Here is a 26,681-nt window from a genome sequence, read left to right as displayed (position 1 = left end):
TACAGCTCAAATTATGAAAAGTAATAGTCAACTCACTAATGGTGTAAACTACAAACTGACACAAAAACAGATGACAAACACCAGCATAAACCACCTTGTTCTGAACAGACACATTATAAAAACTGCCATTTGCATGGGACATAACATAACCAGCTAAATTAAATGCAAACTAAAAACTACTCAGGCCAGCACTAGGCATGATGGGAAATATAGGTTATGAGAGACTGGGACCGCCGTGAAAACGTTGTTTTTAAAAGGCTTAACGCCATCAAAAAGCAGAATGAAGCAGAATATTTCTTTAGATTACTAAGGCTCAACAGGGACTAGAAAACATGTCCGCAGTTCTTTACTAAGGTTCAACAGGGACTAGAAAACATGTCCGCAGTTCTTTACTAAGGTTCAACAGGGACTAGAAAACATGTCCGTAGGTCTTTACTAAGGCTCGTCCTACTTTCTGGAGTAGTAAACTAAGTTTCATTACATCTTGGATTCCACTGACATGACTGATTGTTTTCCAGTTATAAGTCAGACTCTGTGTACTTTAATGGAAAGGGAGATAATAGTCGCAAAAAGCTTTTTATTTTGAGAGCTAATCGCTCCAAAACAGGAATACACTTTGATTAAAACATTTTTATTTTTATTTTAATTGCAGTATTACACTCGAGGGTGAGCTTTAACATCGTTTGAGCACGACAGTGATGCTTGCAGACATCACTGTCGTGTTCAAATGACGTTAAACCTTACCCTCTCGAGTAATTTTGCTTAATTAAGACACACTAATTAAGACACACTACCATTATAAGTGTGTGGTATTTAGAAAATGCCAGGATTATTTTGGATCTGTGTAAAAAAGAGTGTGGACACAGTTGTAAGGTGTTGTGTGCTGCAGTTGGTGGGTGGCAGCTCCAGCCTTCTGCTTTGCCCTCACAAGTCTTTAGTTGATGATCGCTGGAAGCCCAATATTTTCTCAGCAGAAGGGACCATATGCCAACTTCCTCAGCTTGTGGAGGAAGAAGTTAGCGCTGTTGGCTCCACTCGGCGAAGTTTTTGTTTTCCCCACTAGCTGTTTTGCAGCCAGCTGGGTCAGTATTTATCGCTCAGGCTAGAGGTACTGCCGGTTTAATTAGGCGGGCGCTGCTGCTGGTCCACTGCCAGCATGTGTTTCATGACACTACATCACCATCCTTCTGCAGCTTATTCTTCATCAATTCAACATAGTCTGGGTTTTATAAATAACCGCCTGCTGCACATTTCTGCTGACATCGATCATGGTCATATTTGACGGCAGATTCAAGTCACTGCATTAATTCAGAGTCCACACACAGCCAGACAGGCAAACAATTTTTGTTCAAAAAAGGTAAGCAAAGAAAAAAGATTCTTTTTTTATGTTTTGTACCCTCACATAACCAACCCAACCTGTCACAAAGGCTTATTATTTCTTTTTTACGTGCCTCCTGGAAATATTTTACGACACTCTTGAAGTCATAAAGGGCCTTTGAAGCCTACCCAATCCCATAAAAGCTTAACATCTGGTATGGGATAGAAGCACAGTAGAACGCAGCACAGTGAAATGTTTGGTGTGTAATGTCAGAGGTCTCTATTTATAAAAGCATCCAGGAGGGCAGGAGCGACTTTCACACTGACCAACACAATTCTCTGCAGCCTTCCTGTCAAAAAGGCACAACAATGACACTCACACACATGAATTTTGGTATTTTTAGGTCAAACACACCTGTCACAGACACATGATGAATTCCACATTCTCCTGTGTGGAAAACAACGAGTCCATAAATAACCTCTGTGACATGGTTTCACAGTCCAGAGCCGTTTATAATGCTACACAGCAGGTAAACGCTGTAAATGTTTCATACAGTTATGGATTACACGTGTTCATGTGTCAAGAGATGAATGATGGATCCACCTGAATAACCTGCAGGTTAAAGCACTGCACTTTAAAAAAGCAAAAGCGTATACAGCGGGGACACCCAACTGTCTGCCTGTCAGGCTACTTCTGCAAAATGACAGGAGGCCAGGGGCCAGTCGCAGCAGCCCCATACGTTTCTAGGAATGTAGGACATTTCTAGGATTTTAGAATGCTAACAGGACTTTAGGACATTGCAAGGGTTTCAGTGCTTCTCTTGGATTTTAGGATGTTTGTGGGATTTCAGGACCTTTCCATGATTTTAGGACATTTCTCAGACTTCAGGACTTTTCAAGGAATTTAATGTATTTCTAGGACTTGACTGTAGGATTTTAGAATGTTCCTCGGATTTTAGGACATTTCTGAGATTACAGGACATTTGTAAGAATTTAGGAAGTTTCTAGAATATTTGGACATTTCTAGTGTAGTAACCTCTGTAAGGGGGTGTGGGGCATCCTCCACTGGCACTTTTTTTAAATTAACAAGCTCTATTTTTATGAAGTTTTATGCACTCTGGCACCTTATGTTAACTAAAAGTACAAAAGCTATTCACAGTGTGAATCACTTTATTTTTATTGTGAATTAGAAAATGTTTGGGGGGGCACCCATCACCCTATCAAGGGTCAGATTTGACCAACAGACCATAAGTTGAGTATCACTGGTATACACTGACTACATTGCCACAAGTTCAATCCCAACAGTGTCAGTTAACAGCCACGTTTGCTGTCAACAGTGATGGTTGTAGCCCATTTAAACCACAGAGGTCAGACTGGGCTCATCACTTTGTAAACAACTGTGTCTCCTTGACATTTACAAACCACTCATCTGCAAACAAGCTGACTTCTGCTGCTCACAAATGCAAAATTCAGAAAGACCAACAGGAAATGTGAGTATTTAAAGGCCCAGCTGGCTCTGTCCATGGTGCTGATTGTGTCCATGCATGGAGACAGTCTACACTGACATAACATAAACCTCAAGCCAAACGTAATGCAGAACATTCAAAGCAATATAATCTCAGCAACATCAACAACATCAACAACATCGCAGCCAGCTCAAACGTACAGCCTCGGCGGGCCATTCAGCCAACAGAGCTAAGACAGTCAGAAAGCCAGACACACAGAGGGAGGGTTCATTTGACTCACGCTGTTTGAAGAAGGTCGTTCTCTTTTCCTTCATAGAGGCGAAGAGGTCAAAATCCAAATATCCACTTACAGGAACAAGTGCATCTGTTTATGAAAAGAAAATGTTTAACGTTAAAGTACAAGTGAATGCTGGCAATAAAAAAAAGCATGCATTCAGAATATTGAGAATTATTACATTTATTTCTACTTCATATGCACCACCTAAAAAATGGAGCCTTCATTACACTTTTTTACAGCTTAAAAGATTTAGAGAGCAAAATACATTTTTTTCTTCCCATTCCTTCATTCATCCATCCATCTCCTTCCTCAGTCCCTTCCTTATTTTATAGTAAGTAACTCAAATGTTTAGGGGGTATGTTAATGAAGTAAAAGTATAGATTTTATTTAGGAAATGGAGTGGAGTAAAAGTGAGAGTTGACAGAAATATAAAAACCCAAGTAAAGTACAGATACTCAAAAATAAACAAGAACTGTAACAAAGTATTATTCGCTTTTTACATTACACCACAGTGTATCTGTACTCCTCAGCTTTTGTACTGCACCTGCTGCTCAGCAATTTTCCTCAGAAAAAATAAAGCTGAATTTATCTGAATATACTTTATTTTGTATATTAAATAAATGAATGAATAACTTATTATTATCATTATTTTTATTATATTCATGTGGTGTCATCTTTTTATTTCTTCTTATTTATTTTTCCTTTTTAATTTAAGTTTTGTTTATTTCATTTCCTTTTATGTGTGGTTTTATTGGTTTTATTGCTCCTGCTGTTGATGTTTTTGGTTTATTTCTTTGTATTATCTTAAACTGACATTTTACGTCCTGTATCTTGAATAATTTTTGTCCTCAAGTTTTAATTTTATCCAGGCTGTAGTAACTGATGTTTCACATATAGAGATTTAAGCTACTGCTAGTTTCTAACTCCTGTCGTTATTTAGGCTTTTAGTAATGAAAAAGAAAAACAAGAGAGAGAAAATATCATGGTCACATAGCCTACAATAACAATTATGGTAAAAAGACGACAAAAAAATTACAACATACTGTAAGAAAAATACATTAAAAAATTGAGGGGAAAAAAGATATAAATGTCAATATTACACACAACTACAACACTCAACTAAAACCCATTATAAAATAGTTGAAATGCACACATCTCTGATTTGAGCCAACCTTTAATACTTTTGTTGAAAATCCTAATATCTTGTGTTAATTTTATTTCGGTTGGTAGCCTGTTCCACATTTAAATTTGGCCCCTCTGTATCTGAAACCAATGAGTCTGTGTCACCACCAAAAATACTGAACTGGACTGATGAGAAAAAATCTGACAAACTGAAAAACGTACAGAAGTCAATGATGTTTCTTACCTTTCTTTGGCCCAGAAGCTAACGGTAACTGTCGGTGTAGCTCCAATGTCTCCAGGGCAGACGCTTTGTAATCCAACCTTGAACTCCAGTGTCTTTTTTGGAGACTTTGAGAAATGAATCCATACTAATAAATCCAACTCTGGATGTCTTCTGCGGTTATTAATCCATTTCTCCGCGTTAAAAACAGTTGTAGTTGTTGTTGTTGTTGTTGTTGTTGTTGTTGTTGTTGTTAGCCGTTCGTTAGCCGTTAGCAGTTAGCCGGTCGTCAGCATCTTTTCGCTCTCTAATAGTTTAAATAAAAGCCAAATGTTACCTTCACTAGTTGTTTTTCTTGTTTAGCATTTACCACTTATTATTTTGCCACCGAGTGTCTGTAGCTCCTCTTTCTGTCTCCGGGCGGACGGAGGGCTCAGTGGACGGTGCTCTGCCGCTGCCTGCGCAGGTGAACCGGCTTAGAATCAAAGACTGCTCCCTGGTCGGACACGATGGTACGGGCCGCGGCGCTAGCCTCTCAGCATGCTAATTTCGGTAGAAATGTTGACATAAAACATGATATCAACACAACACCGGTGCTGGGGAGAATATTTACATTTTTGAAGAAACGTTACTTTTCTCGTTTCGCCTTATCCAGCGGCTGTGGCCTCCTGTCGCCAGCTCTCCGGCTGTTGCTCAAATTACAGATAATACTTCCGGGTGTCTTGGTTGTCGTTTTCGCGCCACTATGGACTCAAAGAGTAAGGAAGTGGACCGAGAGAGAAATCTCCCATTTCCTCCTCTCTAAAACTCAGATTAAACTGTAAAACTAAGCTGTGCTAATCAAATATAAACCAGGATTCTGTTATTTTATGGCATCTTGCTCACTTCAAAGGTCTTCAAAAAGTATTTTAAGGCAATGTTTTGTTGTAATGGTGAGAAGTTGTGAAGAGGAAATGGGTGCCATACTGTTTCCTGTATCATAAACACAGTGGTAAAAAAAAAAATTGGGATGAAAAAGTACAATTTAAGGGACTGTTCTCTATTTAACAGAGAAGGTGGGTGATTGGGTTGAAAAATCTTTTTTTTTTTTAAATTTTCTGGACCAATTTGGTAAATGTCTTAAACATAAGTATAAGGCAAAAGCAATTTGAGAGTAATATTACCCCCAAAATGAGCAAAAAAATCAAATTACCTAAAAGTAAGAAAAAATGGAAAGTAAAGTCATATAAAATAAAACAAATAAAACAACAATAACAATTATGTTATCCATCAACAGGAGCGTTTATTGGTCCTCTCATTGCATTCTGGTGGTTTTCTACCTTTTGAGCTGGAGAAGCTGCGCTCTGCTTGTCTGTCTCACAGCAGCACAGTGAGACAAACAGAGTGCAGCTTCTCCTTAAAGCACAAAAGTGTCTAAAAAGAGACGTCTTTAGACTTCTACAGACTACTTTGTGTTAGTTTCAGGTTTAATCAGACTTTCAATGAATTATTTACACAAACACACCAGGACGCATCGCTCCGTGTCTCATCCAGCCGTTCGCGCTGAGCTCTTGTTATTATTACCAGGGGCAGATGTAATGTTTTGGGGGCCCGGGGCCACAAGCACATGAGCTTATTTTCAGCCTTTCTCTAACTGTGAATGTCGGCAGGCTGTTGGCAGCTATAGGAGAAGTAGGCCGACTCAAAAGTTTTTAATTCCTGAGTAAAATGATTAACAGCACAGAAGTTTGACAGAAGCTGAAGTCAGAGTCCTGCAGTCAGGAGAGGTTGGCCTATTATCAGCACAATGTGCTTCAATTTACCTGAAGTTTGTTTCAGATGGAGCTTTTCATTTTTATATAATGCTGAAAGTTTAATAAATAATTATAAATCATATGTTTATTACACTCCAACACACCATGGTCACATGAAAACTGTGTCAGTGAACTATGAGGGCAAAAAAAAACAAACCAAAAAAAGCAAAAAAAAAAAATCGTTCATTAATTGTAATTGAAGTAAAATGTTCAATTAATGGTGATATTGATTTTAGGTATGAGGTTCGGACCTTTGCTGGGAGGAAATTTTAGTAACTGGACCTCTTTGAATTTTAGTAGAATAGGTCCTCCAGTTGGTGATGCTGTTCTACAGTATATTTGTCATGTTCAATGTCTGACAAAAATAAATATTTAAACCAAAATTAACCTTATGATATCGTCATATCTCACTTAGGAGTAAAAGTGAACCTTTAAGCTTGACAGAAAACAGTGATTTGATGTATATCTTATGATCGTGATAAGTCGTTTTTCCATATCGCCCAGTCCTACTTTTTAATGTATTTCTTGCAATTATTGTTTAATATCAATTCTCTTAAACTTTTTTTTTTTTGCTGATCTCTGCACTTTTCACTTTGACTTTTATATCTTGGTTATCACCATCTGTCTTATTGTCTAATTTTGTCTTTTTCTTTTTGTGTTGCATTTTTATTGTGAAGCACTTTGAGCTGCATCCCTTGTATGAAATTATAAAAGTGCTTCATACAATTAAACCACAGACATAAGCACACAGGGATGTAAGAATAAAAACACAAAAAAAACCAAAAACAAAAATAGTACTCATTAAAACCAATAGTTGCGGAAATACTACCATAAGTGTGGAAACACCAGAGGCAGGATAAAACAGAAAAAAATAAAAATAAAATAAATAAACAAATACACAAATAAAAAAAAGATAATAGTAATAAGTAAAATACTCAAACTGTAAATAAGTGGCAAAAGACAGGGTAACAGCACAAAGTAAAGTAATAAATAAATATATGTTTAAAAATAATGAAATTATATAGGAATTAGTAAAACTGCTCTGGCTGTTACAGGCTGGGGGTGGGGTGTGACAAAATAACCAGTTCCCTAAAGAACAGCTGAATGGACCAAAGCTTTAAATGTTGCTGCTGCAAGGAATTGTGGGACGGCATTATCTGCTTTGCTTTTTTTTAAAGGACGGTCCAGCTGCAGGAGATAAGACAGGAAGCATTGAAGCACCTTTCCTTTGCATGTTGAGAATTCAAACAGCTCTTATCACGGCTGCCACTTAGATACCTGCAGGTCATTTCACTCAGTGAGGAAACTTCCAGAGCAGAAAGGACTGTTTGACTTGTGTTTGCTGCAGTTGTGTCATTTTTACACATTTAAAGTGTATTTATTTCTGTCATTTTTGTACATAGTTTTCCACAAACCCCATCAAAACCAGCCAGCACTTTCTTGTTGTTGGGTTTTTTTTTGGTGAGACATACACTTAAACACCAGGTGAAGATTATTTCCTGCCTTGAGGTGTCCTCCTCCAACACTTAGACATTTACTACAAAGCTTTGTGAGCCAGAAAAGTGAAGCAGTGAGGCCACACTCGGCATCAAATCCAGATCATTGATTGACACATGTGAGTCAACACTTTCTGTGTTTTGGTTCAGCAAGCTGCTGCAAAATGTATTTGTTATAGCCCGAGAGAGTGTCTGTCAACCAATAAAAAAACACAACACTCGCTGTTTGAGGGTTGTTTTCCCCATATTTGACAGAGAGGATGTTTGTTTCGCAATATCTTCTTGACTTAAATCTGCATGCAAAGCACAAAAATAAGGCGGACAGTCTTCTCATCTCATTTTTGACTTTTTCTTGAAGAAGAAAAATATGATAAAAATTGCATCTCAGTAAATTGGAAGTTTTAAGGTAAACCAGCAAGTCAACAAGGCTTGTTTGCAAACTGCAAAAAAATGTTTTTGAGGAGAGTGAGACAGGCCATTTGAGGATCATGGCACACATTTGTAGATTTCTTCTGTGGGGTACAACTGATAAAGTCAATTGAAAGCTTCACAATGATTGTGGTTTACATTTGTGGAGTGTTTTCTATGGATCTGCTGCAGTTTGAGTTTGACAAAAATTATGCAAACAACTAAAGGGAAGTCACATATGTCACTTTGCCCACAAGTTGACAGGACACGACCCACAAATATGCAGAAACTCATTATGTGTGAAAATGCATCCACAAATGTAAAAATATGACTTCACATAAATTTGCTGTGGTAAAACTGTTAAGATTTCTATATGCAAACATTTAAAAACAAAATGTTTGCATATAGTGTACCTTGCGCATTTTTGCAAGGTAAGATGCAGGTCAGAAGAAGAAGTGGCGGGTGGATGATGTGACAGCAGGTGCCGTGCGGTGTTCAGCGCGGACAAATGCGCAAGGTAAGATGACTATTACAGGAACACATCACCCCAACATTCATCATAATCATAACTAATATTATTATACTGTGTCCGGTGCTTTTTGGTACGTGCAGGGGCGAGAACCTGCACGCATTTGTCCGCGCTGGCACGGCACCTGCTGTCACATCATCCACCCCACTTCTTCTTCTGACGTTCATTCAAAAAAAAAAAAAAAAAAAAAAAACAAACCAAAAAACAAAGTTCGTTTTCTCGAGATAACGACTTAATATCTCGGGGAAAACAAAGTTCGTTTTCTCGAGATAACGAGATAATATCTCAGGAAAACAAACTCCGTTTTCTCGAGATAACTAAATATGAATAAATATTATATCTGAGTTATAAAACGAGATCTCGGCTTAAAAAAAAAAAAAAAAAAAAAAAAAAAAACACGTCCGCTTAGGGCTTCCGTAAGAAGCAGCACACACTGTTGCCAACATTTTGTTTGTCTGTGGCAGGGAGTCTGATCTCAGGTCAAAAATGACTCTTCTTCTTGCTGCTAACTAACTGGAAACAAACACATTGTAGTGTAACCTGCTGCATCAATCAATGGCCTTAAATTTGATGCATCTGTTGTGATATTTGAAATGTGGCCAGTTTGGAGAGGTTGTCTCTGGAGCCTAATTTCTCTGGTTACTTGACTGTCAAGCCTGCGTTATTGGTGTTATTCATCTCAGGCCTGCTCCTTCTCATCCAGCATCTTTATTTTTCTATCAGAGTACAAACACGTATAAAGTGGTAACCCAGGCACATTAATCTTTGCTTCTGTTGAGACATTTGAAACATGGCCACATTACATTATTACATAATCTTTGCCAGTTACATAATGATCACCTTGGGTCATAAATTGCTGGGTATCTATCTTCCTCATTCATGTCTTGGCTTTGTCTCTTCTTAGTCTCGGCCCAAACCTCTTAAATAAATGCTCACTCCGCCTTTGTGTTGACAGAAGTGTCAGTGGCTGCAGGAAGGTGATGGGAAACAGCTGATGGTGTAAAACTAAGCGGCTTAGTCAGTGTGGTGAGACCATTTAAACAGATGTTTCCTGTTACTAAAGACACTTTCCGTGATTTAAATACGAACCAGCTTTCTGTAAAAACTTGAAGAGTGTACAGTCACATGAGCAGCTCTAAGAAACCAACAAGTTCTCATCCCAAGTCCTCAATTATCGTCTCTATGTCAGTGGATTTCCGCCGCATTTGACGTATCCTTCCGCTCCAGGTATGCTTCTGCTCTTTACGTTCTGAGACGCTGCTGCTACCGTGATGTCAACAAAAGTACATGGTGAGGTATTTAAAAAAAAACGCGATTAATCACATTTTTTTTCATTGCATGTTTTTCACTGCCATTATTATTTTACATTTCAGAAGGGTTTTTAAAGTCTATATTAACAAGGTAAAGCAGTTCTTACCAGATTGTCTTGATTAGCAATCAAATGACAGTTAAAAAAAAAAAAACCTGCATTGGACTAACATAAAGTGCCTATAAAGGGGAGACTCATGGGGACCCACAGAACCCATTTCATTCAGATATCGGTAGGTCAGAGGTCAAGGGAGCCCTGCGAAATGACTGTGCAGTTTTTCATTTATTTTAAAGCTCCTTTTGTTATGTCATAACCAGCAGTGTTTCATCCTGACACTGCCCATCTGCACATTATACTGCTCTGACAGGTTCCATCCGGAAAAAAACCGGCAGCATATCCAGTCCGGTCTCATTCCAAACGTGTCAAATACTACTGCTTTTACAGTGCTTTAGGCGTAAGATTGTGATGCCAAAAGCCACCCTTTGCGCAGGCTAAAACACTGCCAGTAATGATATAAGGAGCACGAAGGTCCCTATAGGGCAGTGGAGGGGTGGTGGATGGTTCCAACAAACCCCAGACTTTCATGTTCGCTTCCTGTCCATGTGATGTTTTTTTATCTACTCCTTACCATGTTCCTCTTTGCTCTTATCCTAACCATCTGTGTTGGCATGTGCGTTTGTTGATGTCCTGGCATTGGTGCAGAGTCATCTCACCGTGTGTTTGTGTTGTTGACATCACAGAGGCAGCATCCTGGAACGGAAACAGCAGACGGATACCTGGAGCGTAAACACGTAAACATGAAAGTCCACTGCAAAGCAGCAACATGTGACAACTTGAGATGAGAACGTGTTTATTGACTTCTGTTGAAAAACTCTTCATTGATAACACCGCTGTCCATTAAGTTGCATGCTATCACAATACAGAAAACACAACATTGCTGAATGAAAAAAATTTGGTTTTTCACGTTTGCAGGTTTGAGTTCTTTGGAGGTCAGTGACAGAAGCAAAGACTCAGAGGCGAACAGACGTCACTGAGTGGGCTCATTTCAGTTCTGCTATGTTTTGTCCCTCGGGGCCACCGTATGAGGACGTTACGTTCAGCACAGAAAGTTTACTCTGTGTGGATATGAGCTTTTTGACTGACAGCACCGGTGTCGTGTTTGATGTAATGGGTCCAACGTCCGTCCTTCAACTCACAGTGGACATTGCACTCATGCTATTGCCCGCGAAAACGCTTGAATGAACTCAATCTAGAAACTGTGAGACTTCTGTGTTAACTTTTATCCATTTATTTATTTTAGGGGCAGTGATGCATAGTTAATTCCAAAGTCAAACAGCTGAAAGTCAGCATTAAGTGGCTCCACTTTTTTAAGGGCACCTATAGTGTGCAGCTCACTGTTAGTTACAGTTTGAACCGAGCTGAAAATAAGACCATACTGAAGATGGGGTCACTTTGAATTCAATTAATTTAACTTTGAACGGATAACCATCCTCTCCGAGTAATCCAAACCTCTGTCAAAACACTCATGCATCTATTGATTGAAGTCAGCAGAGACAGGTTTCATAACCTTTAGGTAACTTCCTCAAAACAGGGGAATTTACTGCAACAATAGATAACATAACATGAAGCCAACTCATGTGAGTCAGTAATGATCGACTGACTTTGGCAGACGAATCCTGTAAATGCCGGCTGCACCTTTTTCTTTGTTGGTCAGGTGAAGTATTCAGTGCCATTTAATCATTTGTCATTGTTGTTTATGTCAGACTTGATAATTGCAGCAGTACATGACTCACAGTCACAAACTCGTTGACTTTTAAAAATTACTCCTGCAATATCTTATAACCAGTCAGAGCCAAAACATAAATGAGGAAGATAAATATCCAAAAAATAAAACTTGTTTCAGAAAAATTCTGTATCATATACACAATCGGTCCTTCCTACAGCCACACACACACACACACACACACACACACACACACACACACACACACACACACAGTGAGCTGAAACAGGAAGCTTGTGCTTCCCCCTGCCGACCCTTTTGGTGTAATATCACTGAGAGAAGAACGTGACAGGCATGTGTGAATGCACAATGCGCCTGTGTGTGTGTGTGTGTGTGTGTGTGTGTGACAGAAATACACAAAAAAAAATCATATGAAATGTAAAGAAATGACTTGTGAGTTTAAATTTAGATGAGCCCTTTGAATGCTGTCGGTCTGTGCATGTGTGTGTTTGTGCGCCGCCTGTGTGTGTGTGTGTGTGTGTGTGTGTGTGTGTGTGTGTGTGTGTGTGTGTGTGTGTGTGTGTAGGAGCCCTGACACCCTCAGACAAGCTACAGCAGCTGTGGTGTCACACAAATACACACACATACACACACACACACATACACACACACACACTCAGCAGCGCCCTGTGATTTCAATATGTATTTCATGTAATAGACCTCAGAGAGGCTGCTGGAGAGACTCACACGGAGAGGAGGATATAAAGTAATATAAGAGACGGGAAGCTGAAAAAACACACACACACACACACACACACACACAGACTGATTGACGGCAGCAGGTTTGTAACACTGAGCCAAGTGTGACCTCATGCAGAGCTGCTGTGTGAGAAACTGAAGCTACGTCAAATAAAATGAGCCAAATATGATCAGAACGTTAAAACATGATGAAATAATAACCACAAGATTAATTCCTGCCATTCTCACAACTGTTTTCTCACATCTGTATCACACAAACTTAAATGAGCCCGCTCTCACATCCTCAAAGAATATCTCATAAAGTTTTCTTTTCTCTAAACACACAGCATATATAAGACGAGCCGAAACAGAGGAGCAGCTTCAAAAAGAGCACCGCCTCATATCTCGCTCGTCAATATCAGCAATCAGACTTCATTATGGACACAGCGTGGTGCCAAGAGCAGAGCACACAGTGTTCTGAGAGGAGTTTCTGTGCTGTTTTTTTCTGCTCGCTGCTCCAGCTGAACGGTTTCTGTTTCGTGTTCTGCGTCTCTTATTAGAGTTTCATGATCAGATTTCTGTAGTTGCTGCATGTTTTTCTTCATTGTTATCAGCTGAACGAATGTCATTTAAGCACATCTGGTATAAGAGCCTTTGATCTGATTTGATTTGATTTGATTTATTTCAAACATGTAAAAAATAAAGTAAAAAAAAATGATTATACAAACAAGTAGACAGAAAAAAAAATATATTTACAGGCCAAAAAAAAAACATAAAGCAAAAGAAATGGTCACACACATCATGACTTCTGGGAGGTGTGAGGCCACACTGCTAATCACTGAGTCACCATGCCACCACCAACAGGCTGAAATATAATGATGAAGTAATGAGTCCGAAAATGCAGAAGTCTCCCTCGTCTCAAAGTCTCCGTTTTTTTTTTTTAATGGGTTTTCAGTAAAATGCCTGAAATAAGGTCAGAGGTTAACACAGGCTAAAGATATTTAGACTTTTTGTTCTGCAGCATAAAATATGTCCGTATAAACCCCATTTTTAAACTTTTAAGGTTTTACGCGTCTTAAAAAAGGCGGTTGCTAACAAGTGGCTAAATGGGACCACAGCGTTTGTCGGGGACGTTAGACGTCATCACACCGACACAGAAACTACATGTGAGAGCAGCATGACGTATCCATGATCATTAGCTCGATCAGGTCACGCTAACAGGAGAGAGTGTTAAAAAAAGCGCATTAAATCAAATCAGATGTTGAACGATTCGGGGTTGTGACGTTTAAGTCGTGCAGCCACAATGTAGTTGGTTTATAGTTTAATAATAGGGAAGGGAAGGTGCCCCACATTATGTAATTCCTAATTTTAACTGAAAGGGGAGGATACAATATAATGTATGAATTTACATAGCTTAATAAGGTTATCTACCCAGTAAAATAAATCTTCACAAAAATGAATCTCATCTTACAGCACTGTACTGAAAGCCTTTGATGGAAACGTGGCTTTACTTCCCACCTCGCTACATAACAGGGAATACTTACAGTGTTGGTGGTGAATGTTGGAGACATAAATGCTGAGTTGCAAAATTGTCCAATGTGGACATAATTCTCAGAGAGACTGGTCTTGTCCTCTGGCCTCACTGATGCTCCTGTTGCTGAAACCAGACTCCAAAAACTTGTTGGAGGTCAATGTTATTTTGGAAGGAAATGTTCACAGTGACCCTTGCAGTGTAGTTCTCTCTCTGAACTTGTATGTTAGTGCTTTCAGTTTACAAGCTTAATGCCAAAAGCCACCGTCTCCAACTAACAAGAACGCGGCTAAACGGCGTCAGATGAGAACACGTTTGGACAGAAATGGTGGCGTTGTTATTATACACCGGCAGATGGCGGGATGGAACCGGTCCAGTGCACATAAAACACTGAAGGATAACGTCAGGTAATAACGCTGCCGGTAACCACGTAACATAAGGTGCACAAGTGCACTTATAGGGCCGGTGGGGAGGTGGATGGGCTCCACAAACAAGCAACTTACGTGCAGAGGTCTGGAGTTTGCTCCCTGTTTGGATGTGTGTGTATTTTTTTTTCTACAACTTATGGTGTGTGCTTCTTTTTCCTGATCCTAACCATCGTGACGGTCCATGTTGATTGCCATGTTGCCATAAAACAGAATGACGTGCTGCTTCATGCCACCGTGTGCATTTGTTGACGTCAACAGCTGATCAGAAGAATACCGAAACATCATAAATAGACTGAAGGTCACTGACAGTCGGGACGAGTCAAGATGAAGACGTGTTGGTGGTTTTTGATTGATGAAAGTTAATGAATTAAAATAATAATCAGAATAATAATAATAATAACAGATGTGGATTTGTTCATGTAACTTCCATTCGGGGTCTTCACTCTGCTCCCTCCTCCACCTGCACCACCTTCCCTCTGACTCCCGCCCATCCCCCTCCTCCCTCCTCCCTCCTCCCTCCTCCCTCCTCCCTCCTCGCTCCGTCCTGCCTCCTCTCTTGCCGGCACATCTATAGGAAATCGATGGCTGTCTGGGAGAGAAGAGGCGAGGGGTGGCAGCAGCAAAGCTATTGCTCCACCTGCTGAATGCAGCGTGCCTGGAATACCAAAAAAACTGGGTAAAGACGGAGAGAGGGTGAAGGAGGGAGGGAAAGATAAAGAGAGAGAGAGAGAGAGAGAGAGAGAGAGAGTATTGACTGCGGAGGATACACTGTACAAAGAGTCTAGATTATCTCTCCCTCTGAACACTTGACGTCTCCATGTGTCTCTCCCACTGTTTGTCTTTCAGTCCCCCTCTCCCTCGCTGTGTCTCCACAGCTGATGGGGGGTATCAGAATTGGACTGCAGCGATCCCGGCATGATACCATCTTTCTGTCTCTCCCTCACAAATAATGAGAGATGCTGAAGGAGGTGGAGGAGGTCGCTGAGAGAGAGGTGGGAGACATGAGGAGGTAAAGAGGGAGCTGAGGAGAAGGAGGTCAGGTGGGAAGAAAGAGAAAGAAGAGGAGTAAAAAACATCCACCACAAGAAAAATGTTGACACTGTACGTTTCTGCAAAGCATTAATGAAGTTATATTTGTGTTTTATTTCTGTTTCATCATCAGGTGATGCAGAGGATGATTGATGGTGTAACACCAGGGAGAGACGACTGTGTTTCCACTGAGTGATGCTGTGTGATAACATCCCAGTAACCATGGTGCTGAATGTTCGAAACATTAGCAGCTTTATTTCTATTGCAGCCATCATTATTTCCAGTTGAAGGCCATGTCGGTGTTTGGGCCGATGACATAGAGATAAATTGAGAAGCGTGGTAAAGCGTGCCTGTCAGGCGCTCCTCTCTTGCTGCTGTGCAGAGTGTTTTTCTGGCGTTTTTTGGGCGTGCATAAATATTAAAATATTTTCACTTTTTCCGCTCAAGGTGGGAAGTCGCACCACTCATCAATGTAACTTACTTACTCTAAAAGAACTTACAAGAACTCTTTTATCCCCACTGCAATATTGATTTTTAAAAAGGCTAGGTAGATGCTACTTTTTAATGTCACTTTGCATTTGTGCTTTTGCTGTTAAAAAAAACGTAATCTTAGAGGTCTTTTAGACTTTCAAAATGTTATCGAACCGAATGGTTTAATTCTTGATCGTGAATTCAGCTGTTTCAGGGAGGTTTGACTGACCTTGACAATGAAATTCCACCTTCGGTCACTATGTAAAATTCACTTCATGGCGTGGCACACTTCCTGGAGGCTTGGATAGGCCAGAGACGAAAAAAAGGGAGGAGGAAAGCAGAAGGGAGCTGGACATGGACTGAGCAGAAACACTCAGGAAATAGATGGACAAACAATGATTGATGAGAGTGAAACTGAAAACTGAAAGAAGACAAGAGGACATAAACAGGTAAAGAAGAGGAGAGAAGAAGGAATGAGAGAGGAGGAAGAGAGACAGAGAGAAAGACCTGCAGGAAAAAGAGAGAAACGTATACAAAAAGAGAGAGAAGCTGCATTATCAACCGATTTTCAAGCCACATGCAGTCAGACTTTAAGTTTTAATTTGTTTTTTTCTGCAGAATTCTCCAAAGAGACGAGCAGAGTTGGGAGGATTACAACCATGCAAGCATATCAATTGGCTTCCATGATGTTAATGACGAGGGGAGAGAGTCGAGAGCTCTAATGTAGCGTCACTATTTTACTGTAATGACAACCTCAAAAACAAGCCCAGCGGATGTAATGGATTCGGTTTGATGGAGACTAATGGTAAAAACTTGAGGAAATGAGCACAGCGAGGTTATCTCCCCAAACATTTGCTGTTTTTTTTTTTTTTTCTGATCACCATATGTGAGGCTTGTTGATGTGGAGACATCAAGGGGGGAAAGTTTCACAGGAAAGTTGAAGGCAAATTATGAGCCGTCGCTTTTGATCCAGATTACCGACGCTCAGGATGCACCGCAGCCATCCGTGTTAAACTGAGGTGAGCGTCCCGGTACAACCTCAGTCCTGTAATGTTTGTCTTTTAAAGCGCAGTGTAAACATTTGTTTTTAAAGTTTTTTAAATTATTATTATTATTTTTATTATTATTATTTAATTCTAATATTATTATTATTATATTAGTATTTGTGAAAAATCTGAGCCTATGAAGTCTTGAGTTTGGGCCAAAAACATGTTTTATGGCATCACAATGACCTTTTAACATTCAACCACCAAAGTCTAATAAGTTCATTTTTGAGTCCGAGTGGATGTTTGTGCCAAATTTGAGGAAATTCCCTCGAGGCCAACTTCAGATCTTGCATTCACGAGATTGAGATGGATGCAAGGTCACGGTGACCTTTGATGACTAAAATCTAATCAGTTCATCTGTTTCATACAGCGTGCGTAATGAGAGCGTGAGCAGCGCCGAGCATGTTGTTTTTGTTTCAGCGCTCGTGTATCAAGTGAGAGCGTGCACACTGCTCGCCCGAGCAGCGCCTGTCAGGCGTGTCTGAGCTGGCTCGCCGTTTTTTTATGCGTGACGCTCGCGTTTGTTGACTCGATACCACTTTATACTGCAGTTTAAAGTCTCTCTGTCACAGAGATGAGGATTTCAAAGATGTTTTATTTACCTCAACTTCCTTGCTTCCCTTTCAAAACAAAAGCTATTTGCCTGTGTCTCTGTGGACATGTTTCATCAGCTGCTGATACAATGCATTTTATTTTGAAACATTTACAGGATGGGGTTGTCAGCTGTGCAGGAGCTTGTATAACTTCATAAATGCGTGGAATATGGGGTCCGGTTATGACAGTTTTTGATGTTGTGTTGCAACATCGAAGTTCGCCGTGGCGTCACAGGAACGCCATTCAACAAAAACGGACAATATTCATTTTCCATCATCACCAACATCTTAATGATTTTTTGAAACAATTTTGAGATCAATCAAGTCAACCTGCCATGAGTTGGACCTTCTATTGTAAAACTTTGTCTTTTCTGTGCCAATAGGTGGCGCTCTCACAATTGCATAAAATTGTCATAAAGATGTGGCGGGACTCTCATCAAACATGTGAAGTGTGATGAAGACTGGATCACGTATAACTGAGTTATAATCTACTTCCTGTTTGTGGCGAAACATCTGACTTCTTGGCCTCATAACTTCCACACTGTTAAACAAAAACTCAAATGGGTCACAAACTAGGTTTGTCCCCACCTGAAGACAGGATTTACAAATTTTGAAGTCAATCTGGCAAAAGCTGTAGGAGAAGCTGAATCTGAAAAATAGCAAAAAATGGCGACAAATTATTTTATTTAAAATGGGGGACTTCCTGTTGGGTTTAGAGAATGCCACTGACTTTTTTGTTTGTCTTGTGATGCTCTATACACCACCAAATTTCAGTATGTCTACATGAAACGGGCCGGAGGGGCTCCTTCACTGAAATCTGTTAGGTGGCCCAAGTAACATGTAAAATATTATATAATATAATTTTTTGCCAGTCCTGATGTCTGTGCAAAATTTGGTGACTTTTTAAGTATGTTAAGGCCCTCAAAAATGGGTCTCACTTGTTCAAAAAGAAGTACAATTCATTCAGTTTCAATCGGGTCCTCACACTGTTGGTGCTCAGGCCCTAAAAAACATTTATCATAAAAACGTTTTTGCGCTCACATGAGGTGGTATTTCAGGTAATTGACCACCAGAGGGAAGCACAACAATAACAATCAATAATCAAGACAAAAATGAGAGAATTTGCAGACTTGGATATCTGGATGTCTTTTTGTAAAGACTGATTGATCCATAAGTAAAAAAAATGCTAAAAGACAGAGGGCTAGATGATGGCAGGATTCAAAATGCTTCAAAAATTCAGTTTTTGACATCAAAAATGCTTCATTGATCCTGACAGCAAAATATTCTCATTTTTTCATAAATATTATTAGTTATTTAGTGAGAATTTGCAGCAGCTGTTTACAGTGACACATTTTGATGCACTGTGGGCTCAATGTTTGATCACTGGAAAATCTGTGTGAGTCTGATGGGTTTCAGGATTTGCAGCAGGTTGGAATACAAAAGTGTCTTCGCAATTTTGCCAACAGTCTGGTGAAAGTGTCAATCCTTACAGCTGCTCGGACTGTAAAAAATGTTTCGGGCTCAGAGCAGAAGTGTCGTCTGCGTCCGTATAACGAGTAAATCCTTCCTATCAATATTGTAACTGAACTACTTCCACTCCTTCTTTACCCAATCAGCTCTGATCACAGACTACACCTGCAATACGCTGACACCGCACTTGCTCCTCGGCCCGCAACATCTCACTCAATAATTTACAACTTCACCTCCAATCTGAACAAGACGAGGCCAACAGGAAGCTTAACCCCGCCGGCTCTGAACGGCCCAGTCAGCAGTTCACCAGAATTAACAATCATAGGGAACCGCGCAGCCACAGGGAATCCAAATTTCATTCTCTGTTTCCCTTTTTTTTTGTTTTTAACCTCCATTATGTTTCCTGTTTTCAGGATGTAACACCTGATATGCATCGTTTCATCATCATGACTTCGAGAGTGTATTATAGAATCAGCAGTTTCTGTATCACACTCATGTCCCACACTCCTTCCTTTACTGCATGTGACAGAATGTGGTTTTATTTATACAGGGACAGTGCACAATTAAATATTAACTTTACACGAAACAAGGAGAGATGGATACAAAGTAGACGTGAGGGTCACTGACAGAGCGGCATCATGTGGTGAATAAGTGACGTCGCTCTGCCAGTGACCCTCTGCGCCTACTGATGACGTTTTAGGTTTCCTTCTGCATCAGCTGTTTACGCTCCGGGACGTCGTCACCGTGACGTCAACAAATGCTCGTGGTGGGATGAAGCAGCACGGCCCTCATGATTACACAACAGCATCATGACGATAGTTAGGTTTAGGCAAAAGAGGCACGTGATGAAGTGTCGAAAAAAACACGCATCCGCACAGGAAGTGAACTCCAGACTCATCCACCCCCCCGCCTGCCTGATAAGCACACTCACCTTCCTTGTATCACGTGGTTGCCGGTAGCGTTGTTACTTGCCGCTGTCCTTCGGTGTTTCACGCCTGTGCGTGTTGCATGTGGACGCACTCTGTGTCGTCCAGTGTATAATAACAACACCGCCGGCTCTGTCTGAGCGCATTCTCACCAGACATCGTCCAGCCACGGTCCTGTCGGACGTGGAAGGTGGCTCTCAGCTTTGATACGGTCGGCGTGACATCGGGCTGCATGTGCTCATATTGTGTAAACATGAGGACTGTGCTGCATCATCCCACCATGTGCATTTGTTGACATCACAGTAACGACTTCCCGCAGCGTAGACAGCTGACGCAGAAGGAAATCTAAAGTAGACGCAGGTGATTGAAAGAGCGACACCATGTGATGAGTTTGGATGAACGTGTTTTAAAAATCCAAGAAAAAAAAAATGCATTGATGTCAGTAAGGCAAATCCACATATTCTATTTCTGCAGGATGTTTGCACAGACAGTATCGTCTGCACTTTGAATTCTGGGGCTTCGGCTGAGATGTTAAGAGACAGCTGAGGTTATGGCGGCGCAGCAGCGTACAACATTTCCTGTGTAGCTTCCTGTTAGCTGACGAAAAACGTCTGTCGTTAAGCTGCAAACTGCACCAGCGAGGATCATTCTCCATCCGTGAGGCTCAAACCAACACTCATTTGAATCTGGATGTGACACCCCGACATCCAGCGCTGATAAATCTTTGTCTCCTCCGGGGATGTGTGTGTGTGTGTGTGTGTGTGTATGTGTGTGTGTGTGTGTGTGTGTGTGAGCGGGTGAGACGAGGCACTCGAGGGAGACAGAAGGCCCTTCATTAGCCGTCTAATTATTGTGGAGATGTGTGACAGAGGGAAGAGACAGACGGAGATAAACAGAGTCTTCAGAGCTCTGAGTGCCTTTTCAAAACACGCTCCTCCGCTCTCCGTGTAAATATTCACTCTCTCCGAGCACCCCTCAGATAAACTGTCGGATTTGTACAGAAACAACTCCGTCATGCAGTAACTCAAATACACGTTTATTATGTGTAAGGACTCTTTCTACACAATGGTCTTCATTAGTAAGAATTCATTTTTTAAGAAAGTTTAAGGGTCAATTTTAAATTTAAAGGTCAATAACTGTCTCTAAGAAGCCTAATATGCTTTTCAAATAAACATGTTCAATATTTCACTGCTGGATCCTGTTGTGTTTTCTTTAATTTTGGGTAATTCTTCCTTCAGCCGGACAAAAAGGGCTTGAACCTATTATATCAAATTCCTATATTTCAACTTTTACACATATAACCCTGTTTAGTGCATTTTATATGCTTTCAGTTCTTCATTTTTTGATAATTTTGGCTGTGTTCATGCATATGGAATACATTTTGGCAAGACTGTGTACTGTAGTTTAATCTTGTAATTTGCAGCTCAGCTCCTACAATAAGTCTAAAATACACTGTGGAAACTAAATAGTTACATTCAGACTATTAAGGTATATCTCCATGAAAGTAGAACATCATATTAAAGTAAAATATTTTTAAAGCTTGAATTTGAGAAGCTCATTTTGTGTGCAGAGCGATACGAGTGTGTGTGATATTAAAGTGGGCCTTTAAAGGGTTAATGTTGGAGGGAGACTGAATTTTAAGACTTTCGTCACAGAGACCGCTCCTCTGGAGTTGTTGTGCATGTGACAATAGGTGACTAAGCAAATTAATAAAAAAATGAAACTGATATGCTCTGAGGGTTGCTTTGTTGATGTGTCATTCACAGCCTGATTTATAGGACGTTTTCTCCCTGAAACATTGTCAAAAATGGCCTTTTTGAGGCTGTCCTTGTGTTTTTTCTGCCAGTTTTGATTGTCTGCCTCGCCCTGATTAGTCTCACCTGTCCCTCACTTGTCCCACAGTCTACTCACCTGTTCTTACTTCCCCCTAATTAGTGTCCTCCTACGTAAGCCTGCCTGCTTTCTTTGTTCTCTCTCAGTTTGTCTTCATTTCTGGTTTGGAGTTCTGCTTTCACCTGCCTGATTTTGGGATCGTAAGCTTTTTGAAAATAAATCTTTGAGTTCGTCCAGCTGCCTATATTTTTGTTAATATGTGGTTCCAAACCTGCTTCGTTCTCTCTGAGACACAACAGGTGGAAGTTCATGAAGTACGAGGTTCACCAAAACCAGAATATGATTTCCTCAAAGACTGCAGCGTCACAGGAGAGAACGTGATCCTTTCAGACACTTTGACTAACGATCTGAGCCTTTCGGTGACAAAAACAACGTTTTAGACGACGTGTCCTGAGTGTGTCACTGCTGCCGGCTCCAGCGCTCTTCCTGTGTTTGCTGTTTTCATTAGTAACTTTAGTCAAGGTTAAAAACAAATACCAAAGTCACTGTTTAACTCTCTCCATTCTAAGCAAATTGGCTGGATGTCTTTCAAAAATGTGTTAAATACTTTCTTTAACCCTCACAACATACAGACATAATGTGGCAGTGTGGATTATAGTACATATCGAAGGCATGACATGGGAAAGAAAAAAGAAAAGAGACCACCAGAGAGGAGAAAAGTGAGAGTCAGACACAGGGAGCTGTGAACACAGAGGAGGAGAGGGAGGTAAGATAAAGGACAATACCCAGAAAAACTGGGGTAGACAGAAACACTGGAGGCGACAGAATAAAACGGAGGTGAATAGAGAGACAGTCGGAAAAACAAGAAACACATAAAGAAAGAGGAGGATTTAAAATGATCAGGAGGGATATTTATATAAAAGTGAGACACGTTCAGAGACACATACAGCACGAGGCCGGAGGGATTACTGAACGCAGCGATCAGAGGAGGCGAGGAGGCCGAGGGAAACATAACGTCTGAATCACTGCAGGGAGACTCACAGCCAGTTATAGTTATTATAATTATGATATGAATATCAATAACTGCTGGTTGGATAAGGCTGACAGTACATGAGAAACTTTTAGAGTTTTTTTTGCACATTATTGGTATCAGTGGGAATCTGGCGATTCGATTCTTTTCGTATGTAAATATGTGTTTAAACCCAAATTTATATTATTTTGTGAATATTCGTTGTGTGTGAAGCACATTGAAATGTGAGTAATAAATAAAGTTGGCTTGACTTGACAATCCCATGATAAAACTGTTATAAATGTACATACACGAGTGTATTTGACTGTTCTGTGATGAATTTTACCTGGTGGTTGTGCTTGCTCTTTATATGTGTGATTTCTGCATTTGTCTGCTTTTTTTTTTTTGAAACTATGTTTTATGCTGCCCTCTTTGGCCTGGCTGCTCTTGAAAAAAATAATTTTAATCTTAATCAGTCTTTTATGGGGTTAAATAAAGGATATATAATATATAAGTGGGGACCAGGTTGAAAAATACTTTACGGTTTCAGTCGTAGCCTAGAGGATGCAGCCATATGCAGAGATATAACATTCATGTTTTTAAATTTCACATTAAAAAGAGATTAGATAAAAAGTCCAGCAGTCGTGAGGATTTGTGCTCTGGGCTGCAGGATAATCTAAATTTTATTGCAGAAGTTGTTGAGAATTATTTATAGTTTGGTCGACTACTGTGAGCTGCTCATGTGGCCAAAATTAATGAAGAAACCGATGAGATAATAATAATTTTCTGATATTAAACCTTTGAAACTGTAAGTGACATAACTTTTCTTGTGCTGCGCCTTTCACAAGTATTTAAACCTTTGAACTTTGAGAAAAGTGTGATTTCTCCCAGAAAAAAAAGAGTAGAAAAGAAAAGTTTTCAACAAATTGCAAGAAATTTGTACTTTAAGAAATTGTTTTTAAAAGCTTGGGAAAATGTTTAGGGAATGTTTAATTATCATAACTACATATGTAAAATTTTGTTTCAAAATTATATTTTTTTCAAGGTCATTTCCTTTTTAAAACTTTGTTCTCTTCTTTTTTTAAAAAAAACACATTGGTGGGTAATTTTATTTTTTAATTAAATTCTTCTTATTAATATTGATTATGATAAATAATATTATTTTTTTAAAAAAGGGAGAATAGACAGTGAGCCACTTGTCAAGGAAGTTTTCAACAATAAATTTGTAAATTTAGAAAATTGTTTTTAAAAACTAGGGAAAATGTCTAGGGGATGTCCAACGATCATAACTACATATGTAACATTATGTTTAAAGTAATTTCTTTCTTTAAAACTTCTCAAATTCCCAGGTAATTTTATATTATTATTATTATTGTTATTAACTTATTTATTTTATTATTGTTATTTTTTTTTTACTAATTTCTTGATTATATTATATTATATTAATTTCTTCTTTAATTGCTCATTGCCTTTTTTCCATGTTTTTGCAAGAAATCAAGCCAGTGTGTGTTAAAATGAATCCCATAATTTTGTGTGTGAAACTCTCTCTCAGTGTGTTGAATCATGGATTCGACTGCTGCTCTCGCTCTCAGTCAGCGCTGTTATGGCAGACAGGTATTTGCCCTAAAATGTAAATGTCAAAGCGTCTGGGGGAAACAGGGCCTCAGTTGATAGAGTATCTCACTCCTGCAACAGGCTCTCTATCCTCTGGTGGCCGTGAAATATATTTGGATTTGAATTCATGAGCGTGAGAGGTGGAGAACGCAGCCAGATTGAGACAAATAGATTTATAGATGTAGCCGAGATATCGAGCAAATGGGTGATTCAGCCCGTGCTGACATCCAAACTGAAAAACAGCAGAAATAGAGGTGAGAGAGAGCGATGAGCATAAAAAAAAACATGCGGGGAGCTCAATAATTTAATAAAAGTAAAACTCTGCGTTTGCTTGACTCCGTGAACCAAGTCTTCCCCTCCAGCTCGTATTTTCTTTCGAGCCTGTCAAATTAGTGCTGTTGCCTTTGCATATTTAGCTCGCTGCACCCTCAGTAGGATGTGAAGGGATAAGAGGGAGCCAGTGATTCATACTTGACAGAGCCAAGTACAGAAAAAGACCTTTTTTTTGCGCAGGACTAACATCGCCGGGGGCATCTGCTGGTTTGTGGAAATTATAGAGATCTTCGGTGATTTAAATCCTCTGTGAATGCGGCGCGGCTCTAACTGGAAAAGAAAAAACTCTGATGCAGGTTTTTTATTTCTTTTCTTTTTTACTGTACTGTGGTGAACATGAAGGTTCTCTGACTGGTACACTCACGCTTTGCAAGAAACTACACCGTCTCATTTCAGCTGACTCTGGAGATCTGATGATTTTCTTGTTGTTTAATTAATTAATTTATTTCTACTTCATGCAACCATTGGGGCAGTGCTGTAATCATGGCAGGCATCTCTGCTATTCTAAATCACACTTCACATTTTACAGATGCTGTTTTTAGATGAATTCCATACTAATACATTCAGTAACTGCATACTCTTACATGTTGAAATACTCCGCAAATTGCAAGAAATTAATAGAATTAGAAAATTTTAAAAAAAAAATGTCAGGAGAACTATACTTATTATTATCATAGTTATATAAAACAATTCAGAATTATTATTATTTATTATTTTAATTTCTGGGTGATTTCTTGTTTGTTTGTTTTTTTGTTTGTGTTATTTTCTTGTTTGTTTTGTTTTTTGCTAATTTTTTAGGTAATTTTTTGCACTTTTTACTTTCATCTCAAGTTGACTTGCCTGACACCAGTCCTGAGCATAAATCGAATATAAAGATGGACAACATGACAGTTTCCAAAAGTCTAACTTTTCAGTGTGTGTCGCCCCCTGGTGTCTGTCTGCAGTATAGGTCATAAAGCCCACCTCTCCATGTTAGTGAATGTTACATACGGCAAACTAAAAACTCAAAGTACGCACCAAAGGAATCTTTACCAAAGACGGTTTCTGACACTGAAAGTCGTTCTCATCACCCTGATGTTTGTTCAAGTGTTTGTTTTTCTGATCAATTCGGTTTTAATGAGTTATTCATTTCAATAAAAAGTTGGCTTTTCCTGCAATCCATGCGCTTGCATTCAACAGAGCTGCTCACGATTGGTCAAGCGAATGTTTTGGCGGGAACGCCCCCAACGCGAACATCATACTGTGCAGACTCCAGCTCTCAATGACATCACCCTCGCAAGATGGCAGCACCTATTTCTCAGATATTTTAACCTCACTTCAACATAGTGGGGGTCAGTGGGGGTGTGTCGTCGATCTTTATATACAGTCTATGGTCCTGAAGTACATCCCAGTAACCATGGCGATGGATGTTGAAAACATTAGCAGCTTTATTTCTATTGCAGCCACCACACTAGTCGTCATTATTTCCAATCCAAGGCCACGTAGGCGTGTTATGGAGCCATGATGGAAAGGCGAGCCCCTTTCCATGGGAGCGGCCACATATGAGGGATTTCTGGGAGATGTAGTCCACGATTTCACAGAGGAATTGTGGATTCAAAAACTTTCTCAGAGTTATGTGATGCAAGAACAGCTTGTGACCTCACAGCATCATGTGACCTCACAGCGTCATGTGACCTAGAAAAGACTAAAAAGGGTTTCCATTGCAGTTCTGTGAAATATAGCTTTTTTTGAATAGCCTGAAATATCACCTCATGTGAGCATAGAAACATTTTTTCTATGATTTTTTTGAAATTGACTTGTTTCAATTAGACGTATTTTGTATTAAAATGTCAACTTGTGCAATAAGAAGGTTAATGGAAGCCTGTTTGTGTCATTCTTTTGAATGTGAAAGGCTCAAGAACACCTTTAGGCAATTCTTTCAATTTGGCACAAACGTTTGAGTGGAGTCGAGGATGAACTGATTCGATTTTAGTGGTCAAAGGTCAAGGTTACGCTGACCT

Source organism: Plectropomus leopardus, chromosome 2, assembly GCF_008729295.1.
Source record: "Plectropomus leopardus isolate mb chromosome 2, YSFRI_Pleo_2.0, whole genome shotgun sequence".
Taxonomy (NCBI): domain Eukaryota; kingdom Metazoa; phylum Chordata; class Actinopteri; order Perciformes; family Serranidae; genus Plectropomus; species Plectropomus leopardus.
This window is presented reverse-complemented; position numbering follows the sequence as displayed.